The sequence below is a fragment of the Lygodium microphyllum genome, chromosome 13, assembly GCF_053477565.2.
Source record: "Lygodium microphyllum isolate KBCC chromosome 13, Lygodium_microphyllum_v1.1.10, whole genome shotgun sequence".
Classification (NCBI taxonomy): Eukaryota; Viridiplantae; Streptophyta; class Polypodiopsida; order Schizaeales; family Lygodiaceae; genus Lygodium; species Lygodium microphyllum.
The window spans coordinates 72,089,653-72,107,817 of record NC_141147.1 but is presented as its reverse complement, the minus strand read 5'-3'; positions in this window follow the sequence as shown (position 1 = coordinate 72,107,817).

Genomic DNA, 18,165 nt, shown 5'->3' with positions numbered 1-18,165 from the left:
TCTAGTCAGAGTGAAATGCAACATCAGCAAGCTGCAAATGCAAAGATGACTAGACATGACACTCTTGACGAGAGATGTACCTTGAATAGCACTGCACTGACGATCCAAGACAGCAGTGGAGAATCCACATCTGGTCGTGCAGTCGAGAACTCAAGGGCATCTGTTAGAAGGCTTAAATTTACAAGCCAAGACCCGGAAGATGAAGACATAGTACCACCTGCTTATCTTAGGGTCAAACTCACCGCGAAAAGAGAGCATACTATTGATGCTCTAATTGATGAGGGAGCAGATTTTAATATCTTGACCTATGAATCATGGACCCTACTAGGCCAACCAGAGCTCACACCGACTAGTATAACTCTTAGCCCTTATGGGGGACATCCACAAGCACTCATAGGGAAGTGCAAAATCCTTGCGACAATTGAAACAGAAAGCTTGCCTATCCTATTTCATGTTCCTCCAAATAGTGCTAGCTGTGGGAAAGAAACTCTCCTAGGAAGACCCTTCAAAAGGGCGACCAAGTGTGAGGCTGACTATGTAGCACAAAGGATACACCTGACACTACCGGGTGTGAGGATAGTCACCACCTTTAGCAAAGGTGACCTCATCGAACCTCAAGGGAAAGGCAAGGAAGGTGATGACATAACAGTCACGCCTACAAACGAGGGCAAGGACTTGTTGGAAGAGTTGATACAAGCACAGGTCGAACAACGAGAACCAGTGAGTGAGGCCATGGGTTACATTGCATCTTCTTTATGCTATCATCCACAAATAGTATCATTGTAGGGCTAAAGTATAGCCAATCAATATCATCAAAATATTTTAGAAATTGTGGCTTCACCCTGAATCCTTCCCAAAGAATGAGTTAAAATAACAAATGCATAGTAGGTATCACTTTTCTATGATCATCCATAATCTCTTTAGAAGAAGACATAAAAGTGTGACATATTCTAAAGAATATATGTGGAATTACTTACGAGGAATCTAGTTCCTTATGTCTCTTGCACCTCTTTTTCTTCAAATATTTTTTATATAATGCTTTCTCATTGGAGGAGACTTCACCTCTAGGTATTCAAGGAAGATAGGACATCTCTAGTACACTCCTCATTCTATTGTTTCTTAATCTAGTGATCCTTACCTATGAGCTACTCCTCCTTCACATGCACCTAGTCATTGGGTTTCCCTAGAAAAGTTTACAACAACCCCTCCTCCAATTGCACATACATGAATGTGCCATTCATAGCTCTATTACATATAGAGAACACATTGACAAGATACCATTGTAAATATACTTTTATAGAAGAATACCAAGTTATGCATGTAAAGAGTCTCCATGTTGCTAGATTGCATGACTTCTAAGACTCAATATCATTATTTAGTTTGAAATCCTTCTTATCTCCTATGTGAACTAGAAGAAAAAATCTTTGTCTATTTGAATGGTATAGTAGTTTCCTTATAAAACACACACACACACACACACACAGAGAGAGAGAGAGAGAGAGAGAGAGAGAGAGAAAGAGAGAGAGAGAGAGAGTATGTGACTTTGTTATTATCTCTCTAAGGGGATGCGAATTGTTTTCATTGGATAGGGGTTAGGGACAAACCCTTCTCGAGACACATGCACATAGCTTTGAATCACAACTACTCTCTATTATCTCTCTAAGGAGATGTGAAATTTTTTGTCACCATACCGGGATTGCCAAAACCCCTTGTTGGTAAAAGAAACTCATAAGTTGCCTCCTTCATCTCTTTGAGGAGACTTATGAATTTTTTTTTGGTTGGGACAGGGTTGTTGATAGCTCTCTATTCAGTGAAAGTTTTTTTTAGAGAGAACTTGTGAAATTGTTTTTCACCAAGAAGGGGTTATTGGCAATCCCTTTTTCAGCATAATTTTTTTTCATAAGTCCCCTCAAAGAAAATTTGAAGGAGACTTGTACTTTTTTTTTTGTATTAAGAAGGAGTCATTGGCAATCCTCTTCTCAACTAGTTGCTAGCAACCTCCTTCTTGACCAAAAAAAAATCCAAAGCAAGCTACATAATCTCTCTCTCTCTCTCTCTCTCTCTCCCCCTATCTGTGTGTGTATGTGTGTGTGTATTTATACATGGCCCTTATCTTCATTTCTCACTATGTGTATCTCTAGCAACTCTGTGTGTGATTCTCTCTCTCTCTCTCTCTCTCTCTCATCATTAGGACCCAAAAGAGTTTAGAGATAAAGAGATCAAAAGAGAGAGAGAGAGAGAGAGAGAGAGAGAGAGAGAGAGAGATATATATATATATATATATATATATATATATATATATATATTTATGAGAGAGAAGAGGAGAGAGAAGCTTTAAAATATTTTTGATGAGAGAGAAGAGATACAAAATAATCACTAGATAAGAATATCATATTATGTGTGTATTTATGATATGTTTTTAATGTGAGATAAAGTAGATTGAGACTTTGTGAATGAACTATATTGAAATGTTTGGACCTTTTGAACAAAAAGTAGTTCTCTCTTTTAATTTTTTTTCTTCTAACATAGAAAACTAATAATTAATATAATATATAATGGCTATTATCTTTTGCATTATGTATTTGAAAAAAATAAAGACTTTATCAAAGATTTAAAAAAGTTTTATACTATTGAAATTATAATCAAAATGTGACTTTTTAGTCTAATTTACTAAGGCAAAAATGTTTTAAATAGAGGAATTTGATCTGAAGTTAGAGAGAGGGAGAGAGAGTGAGTGAGTGAGTGTGTGTGTGTGTGTGTGGGGGGGGGGGGGGGGTTCACACACTTTGATAAAGGCCCTAAGTTGTTAATGTAAGAGAAGCCCAAATGTAGTATTGTAGTATTATAGGAGAAAGTTGCTAGAATTGTGTTAAGCCAGAGAGAGAGAGAGAGAGAGTGTGTGTGTATGTGTATGCACGTGTTTTGATAAAGGTCCTAATGTATTAATGTAAGAGAATCCCAAAGGTATTATTGTAGTGTTATAGGAGAGAGTTGCTAGAATTGTTTTAAGCCACAGAGAGAGAGAGAGAGAGAGAGAGAGAGAGAGAGAGAGAGAGAGAGAGAGAGAGAGAGAGAGAGAGAGAGAGAGAGAGAGAGAGAGAGAGTGTGTGTGTGTGGGAGTGTGTATGTATGTATATGTTGATAAAGATTCAAAGCTATTAATATATAGAAAAGGTCCAAATGTAGTATTGAAAGAGAAAGTTGTAGAATTTTTAAAAGCCACACACATACACATGTATATAGTGTGTGTATATTTTGAGAAAGGTCCAAAGCTATTAATGTAGGAAAAGTCCAAAGGTAGTATTGTGGTATTATAGGAGGGAGTTGCTAGAAAATTTTAAAGCCATAAAGAAATAGAGAGAGAGAGTGTGTGTGTGTGTTTTGATAAAAATTCAAAGCTATTAATGTGTAAAAAATATCCAAATATAATATTTAAGAGAGAGAGAGAGAGAGAGAGAGAGAGAGAGTAGAGTAGTTTATTATCGTCCACAGAAGTCCAAATTATGACCCATGGGACCTTTCTAGATATTCAATGATTATCCTCCCCCATGGTAGGAAAGGGTAGCCACGGTGAAAGAACAATCTATGTAGTGTGGTTCTCTCGAAAGCATAACATGCGAATGATGAGAGCCCCTAAGTTCTATATAGGAATAGTGGTAAAAAACTTGCAAAGTGGCCCCTGTAAAGGGATATCAAAGTCAGTCTGTATATGTGCATCTGATGGGTGTGTCATAATCATGTGCTCCTCTGATTCTACACTCTATAGTCCACATAGCTTACATAACCTTGTCTCTCTTGCTTGTCCACTCCATGCACCTATCTCGATCAATAAAGTGTGTGATTGAGTTTGAAGTCATGCAAATACCATTGAGAGTGGGTTGGCTATGTATGGCTGGGTGTGTGCCTCTACTTGCATGTAGGATTCCCAACATGAAGGATAGATATGCATACTGTAATAAGCAAGTTTGTCATTTTCTCCCTTGCTTTGATGTTTTTCTTGATACACTCGTAAGAGGTTTGATTGAAATGTGTCCATGCATATATCTTTGGATGCCATATCTAGATATCTATCCACTCCCCACTCTTTAAACCATTTTTACATATCCAATACCCACCCTATTGAAATCACTTTACTTTTCCACATTTTTTTAAAGCGTGTGCTAGCATCCCATGCTTGTTTGGGGAGCCTATCGTCATCCATTTGATGTACTTGGGTGGCATATCTCAGTACTCAGATCATATCATGTATCTCAATTGGCTGACGTCGAGTTTTCAAAAGCATAAGTACATATGATGTGGTGCTTTTGATACCCAAATGTCTATGAATAAAAGCTTTTTACAACTTCTCAATGTCGTTCCATGTAGATGAGGAGATGCTCCCCCCCCCCACATTTCCACTCCATATAATACCATCTATAGAACATATGCATAAAAAATCATATAGTGTATTTTTCAGCATTTAGTATCTGTACGATTGCAGTAATTTTCAAAGTGATAACACTTGCTTTTCCGTGCCACTAATCACCGCTCCACACATGTATGCCATTTGTGGTCTGCAGGTATCTCAATCCCCAATTATTTGAAAGTAGATACTACCTCTATAGACTGTCCCACATAATGTACTTTTGGTGGGGTCTTTGATTTCTTGATCTACACAACCATTAGCTTTGTTTTTCATACATTCACTGTCAAATGTAATATATCAAATAAGATAAAAGTGAAAAAATTTCCCCCATCCTTCTCCCCCAGCCGACGTCGCGCTGGAGGGAAAGGAGGACACGGAATGCAGCACGCTAGCACCCATGTAGGTGCTGGGGCCATGCGTGCTGCCGAGTAAGAGAGAGAGGATTCCCCCCTCCCCTCCTATTTAAACTAGGCCGAGAAGGTTGAAAAGGAGGACGAGAGGGCAGAAAAAAAGAAGGACGTTGCCAAGAATCCAATTGTCAGTTGCTGTATAGGGAGGTCGCCGCCAGGCTGAAGGCGAAGAGGTTCTGTGCACTGCCACATTGAAGGGAGCCACCTCCCTCCTCGGGATAGCACGTTGACTCCTACCCCTTTTTCTTTCCCCCAGAAGATTCTAAGAAGATTCTTAGAAGCTTCTAAGAATCTCCTCCAAGCCCCCCCTTTCTGTGGGCTTGGAAATTTCCCTCCCCCGAGTTTAAAAAAAAAACCCTTAAGCCCATTTATTTTCACCCCCGTAATCACACACCTTCCCCCCTCCCGGTTTTAATCCTTTTTAAGGGCCTTTTACCCTCCCTTGTGTCCCCTTTTTACACACCCTTTTCCCCCCCGTGCTATAAGCCCCCTTTCATCCTTCACCCTTCACCTTTCTCCTTTTTCTTTTTTACTCCCCCCTTGTGTTACCCTTCATCTTTCCCCCCTGGGTTTGAAACCCCTAAGCCCTTTTTCATCCCCCCCCCCGGTGTCCTAAAACCCCCCAAGTCCCCCTTCTTATACCTTTCACTCCCGTGTCCAAAGCTCTCCCAAGGCCTCTCCTTACGCCTTTTGGAACCACATACACACACACCGTTTTCACCGCTATATACCCCTATAGGGCCTTTTCTTTAGGCTTTGCAAACCTTTCCCTCCAAAAGAAATTAAAACCTTAAAGGTCTTATTACCCCCTCCTCGTGGTTAAACCCTCTACGGTTCCTTGCCTTTCCAAAATACCCTTGAGACTTGGTTTTTCCCCTACTCGAAAAAGAGAAGAAGAGTATTAATGTGCAAGGGGGCGACGGTGGAATTCCGAAAAGGAGTGTAAAGCTGCTTCCACATTCGAAGGACTACAACTGCGATGCCTCCTAAGAAAGTCCAAGGAGTAGCTCCGGGAGGGTCATCTCCCAGTATCCATGTGGATATCTCACCCAAAACTAGGTTTTTCCTTCTTAATTTTATATTGGTTTTAATTCAATCATGCAAGATGAATTGTTAGGGATAAGATATATATTTTGTCCTAGTTATTTACGATGAAGGAGTTTAGTTTAATTAAACATGCAAAATAAATAAAGTAAAAACATAGTTTTCCTTCAAAAAGTATTATGCATTGAAACGAATCATGAGCAAGATTATTTACCCACTAAAGTAGTATACTTCGATTAAGTCTGAAAGATATAAAACTACATCTTGCACTATTAACCCCTATTCTTTTTATAACAAGTCATCATGGAAGGTGCGAATCATGAAAGGTTTCTTACGTTGCTTAAACTCTAGGAAGTTATCATTGCTAACTGCATAACTTAGCAAGGAAAAGATTGCTTATTTGGCATGTGTTTTGTTCGCAAGGAAAAAGGAAGATTAATTGAATTTACCTAACCTCAAATCAATAAAGTTTAGGATTGAAAAATCAATTGACACATAGATAACAAATCGTGCGGAGGTGATCTCGATATTACCTTCAAAAAGTTAACCAAATTAATATAAACTTAGAAATACCTATGCTGCGAAATATTCATTGGGAATGATTTAAAATCCAAGAAACGTTTATACCTTAAATACTTGCCCACATTCCCTGATTGTAGGGTCAGTAAATCATAAACGTAAAAGAACTAGGGTTTGTCCCTGAGTTTCTTAAAGGAAATAATAAAAGCTAGGAAACCCTAGGTCTGACAAAAGTCAGCTTAAAGAAACTGAAACGGATTGTTTCATCGCATAGTACGATGCATGACTTGGGCAGCAAGTATGAAATCATATGGTCTTGTGATTGATTCACAAGAAGAAAGGTTAAATACCCTCAACAAGGATGGTGGATCCTTACGCAAGTTATCTTGCAAAAGGATGTACTCTTTGATATCCTTCTAAATAAGGAAGGTTAAAAACCGAAAACTAAAGTATCCAATGAACTTTAGGGTTGACCAAGTTGGGTTAATAGGGTATGCCCTAACCCAGAATATAAAGGATCTTGCCAAGTTGCAAGGCACCCTGGATCGAGTGCTAGATTCATTCAAAAGGAAAGATTCCTTCCTTAGAAGCTTGCCAACAACAAGATCGATCAATGGAAATGTTTGTGCTTGCTAGAGATTTTAGAGCACTGTTTGATTTATTAATGACAAATTAAATGAATATCTATACTTTAGGTTGAAGGCCTGAAGGGAGAGGCAGCTTCAGTTACCCCTGACTGTCTGCCTGACCCTAACCAAGGGGGTTGTTGACCGCACCGGTAATGTGGACCAAACCCGCCGCGAGAGGTCTCTCCGTTGAGCGCTACTTGGAGCAAGAGGACACTTGTGTGCCAGGGGGGGCTCTGGCCATAAATCCCTTGCCTTCCAGGTCCTGCATAAGAGGCTAACGTGACTCGGGATTGGATCTCGAGGCCCGTATACTAGGCTACAGGCGGAAACTTGTAATAGTAATCCCTGTGGATTGCTGGATAGCCTTGGGGCGGATTATGGACAAGCCTACGGGCAGAACTCCTTGTATTTCAAAGATAAATTTGGTGATATGTTAATAAAGAACTTGTCTGCTACTATTGTTTTTCTATGTCACCTGATAAGATTACGTGAAGGAACCAATGCTTAACGGATTAATTAAAGAAGGTGGTTGTTACATGTCCAACTAATGTGTTAGATGATTATATAATTAAAACAAACTGAGGAAAGTGCGGAGGATGGGCCATGGGTCCGTTCTACGGTTGGGTGGTCACGGTTGGCTGGGAACTTTTCTCAAATCTCGAAGAACAGCGGGATGATCGTCAAAGGACACGAACAATGAAAGAGTTGAGCTAGAGTTATGTCTTACCCGATTTACGCTGTTTTAGGGGAACGGAATGGGACTATGACTTATAGCAGAGAGGTTGAGCTTTGCATCCCTCTTGTTTCCCATTCTCCTTAAACCAAGTGCAGCGTGAATCCGCTTCAGACGTGGCGTTTTTGCGAAAAGTAGTTCACTTGGGTCCGATGCTAGTTGCTGTTAGGTAATGACTAATCAGGAAAAGTCTAATTCCGATCGATCCTAAGTGGGAACGACCAGAATACTTCCGCTACGTGGCAGACGCGGAAAGCCCTAGATCGCAAATCCCATAACATTCCATGGGAGTGCCGGGAGGAGCTTTCTAGACATCCTTTCCGATGGACTGCTAAGACATGTCCTGGATGATACTAGTGGACACGTTACAGTCGGTATCAAAGCTGACCAATAACGGAATTGTTTTTATTAAATCTCAATGAAATGAAGTAAAGCAATTGTTGCTGTCCAAACATTTCCTTACCTTCAGTGCTGTCTTGCAGAATTAGGAAGCGTGGAACAAGTTTTTGGTATTTCGGGTCATGTTTATGACTGCAATGCATTCTCCGCTTTATAGACAAAGAATTGGGATGATGAACATCCTAGAACAGATTTATAATCCATCACCTTTGTACATGGAACGAAGATGGACGGGTGCTTCAAGAATCTACTATATAGTCGCCCACCGGTTTGCTTATCTACAGACCAACCTAAAGAGGATCAAGTGGTTGGAAGACCTGAAAGTCGTAAAGCTGTTCGTTTTTGTGGAAGCTCATGTAAATTTGACTTTACATATTCAAGGTCGGAGGGTTGAGATGAACTCATATGTATATGAGGAAGTAATCCGTGTAATCCCCGCTGATAGGATTAAAGTGTTGGGCCGCCATGAGAAGTATGGATTCCAACAGAAAGGATATCCTGAACTTCCAATGACTTATCGATTCCTGAAGATCCATGACCCAAAACCCTACTATTACACAGTTCCTGTAGATAAATGCAATACAACGTTGTTCTCCCCAAACTAAATGTAACAATTGGCTTATCATCGCGTGAAACGTTGCATTCGAAAGGGCTATGCCCATATAAATACAAATAAAGACTTCTTTTATCAATGTCTGGCTGTGCATAAGAGTTGATAAAAAGTTAAGTAGCTACATTGTTTACGAGTTAGCTGAATTAAAGATATAATATAAGCTAACATTGAATATCGTATAATAACGTTAAGAAAACCTTTACTCAGGCACAACCCCAGGTACATGTTCCAAATTCGCCTCCTACATCAAGTACTGCTGTAATCCAGGAGAAGAAGTTCCTGCTTAAGAAGATTAAGCCACCCGAGTTTGACGGGAGAGGCAGATTCGTCCAAGCTGATGCTGAAATTTGGATTGAATCCATGGAGGATTACTTCGAAGCAGCCGGTATTGCACCCGCCAATCAGGCTATGCTCGCCAAGTTAAAGCTCACCGGCGAAGCCAGACTTTAGTGGAAGCAATGGTGCATCAAGGGATCACAGAGGGATCCATTACCTGGGAGAAGCTGAAAAAAGCTATGCAGGGAAGATACTTACCACCTGCATATCGGACACAGAAAATGAATGAGTTCTACAAGCTAAAACAGCTAGGACTCACTTTTGACACATACTCTAAATTCATCTCACTTTTAAAGTATGCGCCATAGATGGACATGACACAGCAGGTGTCCAAATTTTGTGCGGGCTTAAATCCACCAGTAAATACCCATCTCGAATCTATGCGTCCATTAGATCTTTAGGATGCACTCATTCGAGCGGCGCCTATAATTCAGGAGGTGCAAGCTAGACCAAGGGGTAACAAAACTTGGTCTTATAATGACCCAAACAGAGGAGCATTCAGACCTCAAATGAAGAGAGTTCAAGGTCATAATCAGAGACAAAGAAAGAAAGCAAGGACGAATAACGTCAACAACTTTGTTCCTAAAAGTAATGGCCAAAACCTCAGTTGTTTCCACTGCAACGAACCCGGTCACTTCAAGAGGCAATGTTCCAAGCTCAGCGGAGGACATCCCCAAGAGCCTTTCCAAGGAATAGGCCGTGGTCAAGGAGCCGCTACCCGAGGAAGAGGAAGAACCGCCTGCATTGCCAATAGGAAAATGTGCGAAGAAGGGGAAGAAGAAGATCAGACCATGGAAGCAGAATTCGAAAGAGTGACAGTCCATGCCGCTTTACTCAAAAAAGGGCCGAATCGATAGTTCTCGGTGATTTAGACTCCGTCAAACTATCAAGGTAAAGGTTTCAAGACCTTGATTGATTGTGGCAGTACACATTCCTTCATCTCACTAGCATGTGCAAAAAGATTAGGAATAGCCACAGTAGAAGCACCTACCCTGCTTGTGGAATTGGCAAATGGTCGTGAGGTTACTTGTACCAGGCAAACTGCTAAGGTGGAATTCTTTCTGGGAGGAAAGAAGACTTCGGTCAAATTCAGAGTCATGAATTTAGGTATCCATGAGTGTCTACTCGGAATGGATTGGCTTAAACCTAACGACGCCCACATTCACTATGGAAAGGGTCAAGTTTCCTTTCGAAACTCCAAAAGGGAATTAGTCACAACTCAAGGTGAGGCAGGAGTGCCAAAAATCCAATTGGCCAAAGTATCTTGGATCATAAAGGGAGTCAAAAAAGGATTACCTATTTACTTGATCAAACTCAACAAATTAGATCAAAAGCAAGAGTCTCATGAAGGCCTTCTTGGCTAAAGGAATATGCGGACGTATTCCCTAAAGAGTTGACTGAACTTTCGCCTCAAAGAGAAGTGGATCATGAGATTAGGTTAGTGCCTGGAGTTGCACCAATTTCAAAGAGACCTTATAGAATGTCCATACCAGAAGAAATTGAGTTGAAGGAACAACTCAAGTAACTGTTAGATCAGGGCTACATCCGGCCTAGCAATTCACCGTGGGGAGCTCCAGTACTATTCCAGAAAAAGAAAGATGGGACACTTTGACTATGTATTGATTACCGAGGGTTGAATCAATCAACAGCCAAGAACAAGTATCCTATTCCTAGAATAGATGAGCTTCTTGATCGTCTTTAGGATGCGAATATCTTCTCCAAGATTGATCTCAGGTCAGGTTACTATCAGATAAGGATCAAGGAAGAAGATATTCCAAAGATGGCCTTCAATACAAGATATGGGCACTTTGAGTTCCTAGTTATGTCATTCGGGCTTAGAATGCACCTGCCACCTTCAATAGGTTAATGCAGGATATCTTTAGGCCATATCTTGATGATTTCGTGCTTGCCTTCTTCGATGACACTTTAGTCTATTCTAAACAGGAAGAAGATCATGAACCTCAACTTCGGATTGTCCTTGAGACAATGAGGTCACATAAGCTGTATGCAAAAATGAAGAAGTGTGCATTCTTAAAGCGTCAGATTGAATATCTTGGATTCATAGTATTAGCAGAAGGAATATCAGTGGACCCAACCAAGGTCAGAGATGTGCTTGAGTGGCCAACACCAGTATCTGTCAAAGAGATACGTAGCTTTCTTGGATTGACAGGATGGTATAGGGTCTTTATAAAAAACTATGCTTTGATTGCAGCACCTCTGACGGATTTACTGAAGAAGCAGACTTCCATTGCATAGTCAACTCCCGAACAAAATAGCTTCGACAGATTGAAGCAAAGTTTGGTATCAGCACTTATTCTAAAACTTCAAGACATCAATAAGGAGTTCGAGGTAGTAACTGATGCTAGCATTCTTGCCTTGGGGTGTGTACTTATGCAGGAAGGTCATCCGGTAGCGTACTCTTCAAGGAAATTGAAGAGTCATGAAAGGAATTATGCTACGCATGATCTGGAATTACTAGCTGTCATCCATGCTCTAAAGCTTTGGAGACACTACCTGTTGGGTAACAAGTTTACTCTAGTAACCGACCATAAGAGTCTCAAATGGATCTTTACCCAGAACAAGCTCAACATGAAACAACGTTGGTGGATTGAAGTGTTGGAGGAATATGACTTTGAAATCAAGTACCGACCAGGGAAAGAGAATGTAGTTGCTGATGCACAGTCACAAGGCATTCCTAAATTCCCTAATCTTGCAGAATCCATCAACGGCCAGATCTCTAGCTACAAAAGTATCTATGCCAAACAACCTTATACTTGAGTTAGCTAGAGAGGAAGCATGCCATGATTTGGCCTACCAAACAATGCTAAAGGAGATATCTACCAAGGAGTAGAATCAAAAGTTGCAAGCTAAGTATCACGAATTTTCCATTGATAATGGACTTGTCTACTACAGAACAAGGCTGTGTATACCAGAAAGCCAGTCACTTAAGTAGAAGATATTGTGGGAAGCTCATGATTCTCCTTTCGCAGGACATCCTGGCTATGCTAAGACTCTTAATGTAGTTAGGAAGAGCTACCATTGGGAGAGGCTCAAAGGTGACGTTGTCAAATATGTCACTGAGTGTTTGTCTTGCCAACGTATCAAAGCCGAACATGTCATGATGCCAGGGAAATTGCAACCGCTTGACATTCCCCAAATGAAATGAGAATTCATCAGTATGGATTTTGTAGAAGGCCTACCCCAAGTCCAGGGAGGATACAACTCCATCATGGTTGTAGTTGACATGCTTACTAAAGTTGCACACCTTATTCCAGTAAAGACAAACTATAAAGCCTCAAACATTGCAAGATTGTTTATCAAGGAGGTATTCAAGCTACATGGTTTACCCAGAAGAATCATTAGTGATGGTGATTCTCTTTTCGCATCTCACTTCTAGAGAGCTATCTTTGAAGCTATTGGGACTCAACTCTGTTTTAGCACTGCCTACCATCCCCAAACGGATGGCCAAACAGAGCGAGTAAATCAAGTCATCGAGGATATGCTTAGGGCATACTACTATCGAGAGCCAAAGAGGTGGATTCAATACTTGCCATTGGTAGAATTCGCATACAATGCTTCTTACCAGCAGAGCATTCAGATGACCCCTTTCCAAGCATTGTATGGTCATGACTGTCGAAGTCTCCTAAACTTTTCTAATCCAACCTTAAGGGTTGAAGCTTCAAGACAGATGTTGAAAGAGATGGATGACCCAATAAAGTCAATAAGACAGGACATACAAGCGGCCAAGGATAGACAGAAGGCATACGCGGATTTGAAGCGTCAAGAAAGGGTCTTCGAAGAAGGAGATATGGTCTTCATTCGCGTACGCCCTAAAAAGAGTTCTCTATCCTTAGGAGATTGCAAGAAGCTAAGTCCAAGGTATTGTGGACTATACAAAATCCTCAAAATCCTAGGACCTAATGCTGATAAATTGCAACTTCCTCAGAACCTAAAGGTTCACAACGTATTCCATATCAGCCTATTGAAAAAGTGTGTACCTAATTCTAACCACGTACTTGACGATCAACAAGTTGTAATGCCTAGTCAAGGAGTCCTTGAACTAAGGCCTGACAGGATATTAGATGTTAGGGAGAGACAATTAAGATCCACAACCTTGAGAGAATGCCTTGTCCAGTGGAAAGACTATCCCGAAGAGGATGCCACTTGGATAGATGAAGGCACATTGAACCATCAATATCCCAAGTTTATCTTGAGATAAGGTGGAGCCCCAAGAGGAACACCAAGGAAAAGGGGATTCTCTTGCAAGAAAATCTATCTTGTAACATCAACAAGCTTGTTTATCATGTTTCATATGATCACAATGAAGAAAAGAACACCAGGCACAACAAATCTTCATACATCATCATGTAGATCTCCCACGGATTTGATAGAATCAACCATATTCTTCAATATCTTCACAAAATCCATCAATAGAACAAAGAAAGCAAAGGAATACACCATCTTTGAATGGAAATACATCACATAGTATTCATCTTTAATATCTTCATAGTCTTCTCTCTCAATCTCTCATATACAATCACTCTGTTTGAGTAGAATTGGCTATCTCTGACTCTCTTTCTCTCTCTCTATCAATAATACATCATATCCTTACTACAATCTCTCAAAATCATCCTCAATAATCCTTCTTAGGTCGTGGATACCCCTCCCAAGAGGTATGTCTGATATGAAGAGTCACCAGAGCCACTACAGTGTCTTTTCATAGCTCACTACTGTCACTTCACTCTAGTCTTCACTTGAGTCTTCAACAGCTACTTCTTTCACTTCTTTCAGCTCTTTTGCACTTGTATTCACCTCTTTCCAAGGCTAGAAAACTTTCCCAAGCTACACTCTCATCCATCAGAACACATACAGAAGCATACAGAATAGTCACAGAACAGTACCAGAACAGCTACAGTACAGAACAGAACAGAACAGAGACAGAAACAGAGACTCTACAAAAGACCTACAGAAGGTTACAAAAGGTCATCAAAACCACATAACTCATTCTTAAACCATTTCAAACTCTCACAAACCATTCAATAATCTTTCTCAATATCTCAATCTTCATCAATCAATACTTGATCCCTCCTTACAGAAGATAATCAGAACAAAACAGACCAAAACAGAACAAAACGGAAGGTATACAGAACCTATCAGAACATCACAGAACCACCAATAAACATCATGAACTTCCAAAACACAATCAATATCATCAAAAACACTCTCAAACCACTTCCAAACCCATCAATCATCTCATAAAATCAACCATTCAGCTCTCAAAAACAACAAAAATCAGCCAAAAAACAAGTCATTTCAACACTCAACATATCCCCACACTTAATAAGAAAGCGTCCTCGCGACCCAGGAAAAAGAGAATACAAGTGCTTTTAAAATCGCAACTTTAATATTCAATTATCTTTTCAAAAAGAATCCATCCACCATGACCCCAACTTATAACCTGTTTCTGATATAAAAATACAAAGAAAGGAAAACCCTTTACACATTAACACCTCTTATCAAACTAAAAGTCACAACAAATTTGTAAATGATATAAGAGGTTTCTTCTTCTTCATCACCATCAGCTTCAACTCTGCAACCACGAACCCAGCACCACAACTCTCCAAAATGTAGCTCGTACACGAAATCCAATCCAATAGGACACCACCATGTTCGTTTTACATAAATGAACTCACAACACAAACACTAATACAACACAACCATCTGAATGACTCCTTCAAAAAGAAAGATTTTCATTAAAAAGCTTCCACCATACATTGGAAAGGTATCAATGAAGATGATCCCTCTTGAAAGATTGATGTTGTCGGAAACGATCCATAGACAAGGATTCATCTACAAAGGTTTTGGGAGGATTTTGAAAAAACTGAAGACAGCACATCCTTTCCAACAGGACCAGGTATCATGCCATATCCACCTCATCTGGAATTAACAAGTCTCCTCATAGATACATGTATGACATCAACATGGTATCTGGCGTGACAGAATCTTCAAACACCATCCTTACTACCTATGTCAGCAACTCAGCAGACCAAGCCCCACTCCAGCCATCCTCTGGAAGAGGTAAATCCATCGTGGAAAGCTTCATGTAGAAGACCAACTTCTATAAGTGGTAGTGGACAAAGAAAGAATGGTCTGGTGAGACATATTCCTGAAATTGCTCAAAGGTAGACCATAACAAGTCCATTCTGGACTGCAATCTTTCCACTTTAGAGTAACTGGATCTTCAAAGAAGAGATCTCATCGCTTTGGGTGGCAACCAGTTGGGTTTGCTGTTCCATTTGCTTAAATAAATCTGCTAGGGTATCCTTAGCAGATGCTAACTCAGATGTTGCCTTATGCAACTGGTCCTTAGACTGCATGAGCTCTTCATAAAAAGACGCGTACAGCTGTTGAATACAGGCTGTCACTGACAATTCAATGGAACTCTGAATATCTTTATAGAGGAAGAGAATTGCATCTCCTGAGACTAGACTGTTCAAGGAGGGAACTGATATGTCCAATGATCCTTCTCGATGTGCTCTGAACAGGTTATTACAAGTGAGATACCCAGGGAGTTCATTGCCAGAGGTAGCAGGAATGGGCACTGAAGGAAGTACGGAAGGAGCTTTATCCGCTACCCGCTTCAAGCGTTTGCGCTAGATGACCAGGGGAGGCGGAGAATCATCATCCTCTATGTCAATGGGTTCTGACTCATCTGAAGGTGGAGGAGGAGGTATTGGATCAGATGGAGGAGGTGGAGGCACAGTCTTCTGTAAACCTGAATAGGTTAAGAAGGCAGACAAATAGGATCCATATGTGACATTGGTAACATTACCCTGGTGACTTTGATGAAATGTTGATCCATTTTAGTGAGGAGGTAAGTGCTTCAATCAATAGCAACTCCTTTCAGCACCATCATGGAAGCTGTAAAAAGCTCTTTGGACAAGTACTGGGATGGCATTTTGGCAGGCATAAACCTGTCCTGGAGAAACTGACAGATCATCTTCCATACGGGATCAATGATCATGGAAAAGGAAACTCCTGAAGAGTTGATCACCTTCTTAACATCCAGCATTTCCCTTGTCTGCTTTTGCAACAACTTCAGAATCTCTTCATTAGAGAAAAGCTGACGAGTGGTAACAAAAGGTTCACCTTTGAAGGGAAGAGACAGAGCCTTCCCTAGCCCGCGAGGTGTCAAAGTCATAGAAATTTCCTGGACTAGGCCTGTTTTCTTTGCTGTAAGAGACCAGAAACTCATCACATAACGACGGATCCTCGGGAAGCAATGGAAAAGAAGTAGCCACAAAAGCAGCGAGTCCCGCCTTCGTGAGAGGCTCAAAAGTAAGTAGGGAAGAGTAATCCCTACTAAATAATGGGACGTACTGGATAGGGGGAGGAGCATGAGAAGGCGCCATTCAGATGGTTACACACACACCACAAACACAGACAATCAAGGAGAATGCCTGCAAAGCAACAGACAAAAATCCAAGGATAAGAGAACAACCAAAACAATAAAACGTGGCTCAACCAACAAACCCCAAGCAATCCACAGCCTAGAAAAAAGTCGACATGACCTCTAGACATATGCGACCGAAAGCTTCATGCTATGCAGCAGACAAACACCCAAATCCCCGTATCAAGCAATAAAAGAAAAAAACTACACACCGTACCCTGAACCGTAACAAAGAAAGTAAACCAAATCATCACCACATCCAACACATATCAAGGCTACGTCGTTGATAAACCAGTGTGTGACCATGGAAATAACGCTAATGACTGCGCATACCCATCCCACGAAACGGTTCATTAAAAAGGGGAATTAAATGTAGTGAGGGGGAATTAATTTAATGAAGGGTTTATTTTAATAAATTATTAAGAATGGGTGAAGTTTTATTAAGTGATAAACCTTAGCAAGAAAACGGCGGTTCCTTATTATAAATTTAAATACCAATTATTAGGTGAAAACGGTGCTTTAATTCGAATCCCGGACTTCGATACCCAGACTGGGTCTCTAAATGCAAGATCATTGATTACAAATTAAGGTGATGTGGAGCGCTTTTTTGCCAGCGCATGCTCTTGTGACGGCTGATTCATTTTAATTAAAAATTAAAGTGCCTCTGTAGCGCACGTAGCGCGTGCTAAGTGAACGGCGGGTTTATTTTAATTTAAAAAAATATGTGTGTGTAGCGCGAATGCGCGTGGAAACTGTGGGTGAATAAATAGTTCATTTTAACAATTAATTTGTGATTAAGGGGGAAATGAAAATAAATAAAGCACATAAAATAAATACCTGGAAGGGGTGTGTATGCAATGGCCTGAAGGCGCACAGAAGAGTCCCCCAAAAGGAGTGAATCCAGGAAAAGAAAAGTAAAGACCACTGACGAAACAACAAAGAGAACACCTTAGTGGGATTGTTGATTTGAAATGAATTTTTAAGGTGTGATTGTGGATGGGAGTGGGGTTATATGTTAGGTGTGTTTGTTTTGGTTTTATAGTGTGGTTTCGTTTATTTGTTTGTTTTTTTTAGTTGTTATTATTTAGGGTTTATTTGTGTGTGTGTTTTTTTTTGTTGTGTTTTTTTTTTGTTAAAGAAGAAGAAGAATAAAAGCAAGAGATATAGCACATGAATATGTGATGAAGGGAAAAAAATAAAAATTCAGCCATGGAGAAAATATCCACAATTTAGGGTATGAAAATAAGATGGGGATTTGTATGGTTAATTGTTATGTGTTGGTTTAAAAAAAAAAAGGGGTTCCATGTATGAAAATATTTGAAAGTGAAAAATAAATGGAAAATGGTCAAGGGGGGTGAGGGGAATTTTTTTAGAAATTTTTAGAAATTTTTAGAATTTTTTTAATTGGGTATTTTTTACTAATTTAAAATGATTTTGATTACATCCGTACCTGCCTCATAGAAAAGTCCATAATGTAATGTGGACTTCACATATCTCAATATGCATGTGACTGCATCCAAATGTGGCTTTCTAGGTACTTGCATAAACTCTCACAAGACCAACAACGTAGCTCGAGTATGGCCTTGTAATGGTCATGTAGATCAAACTCCCCACTATCCTCCTGAAC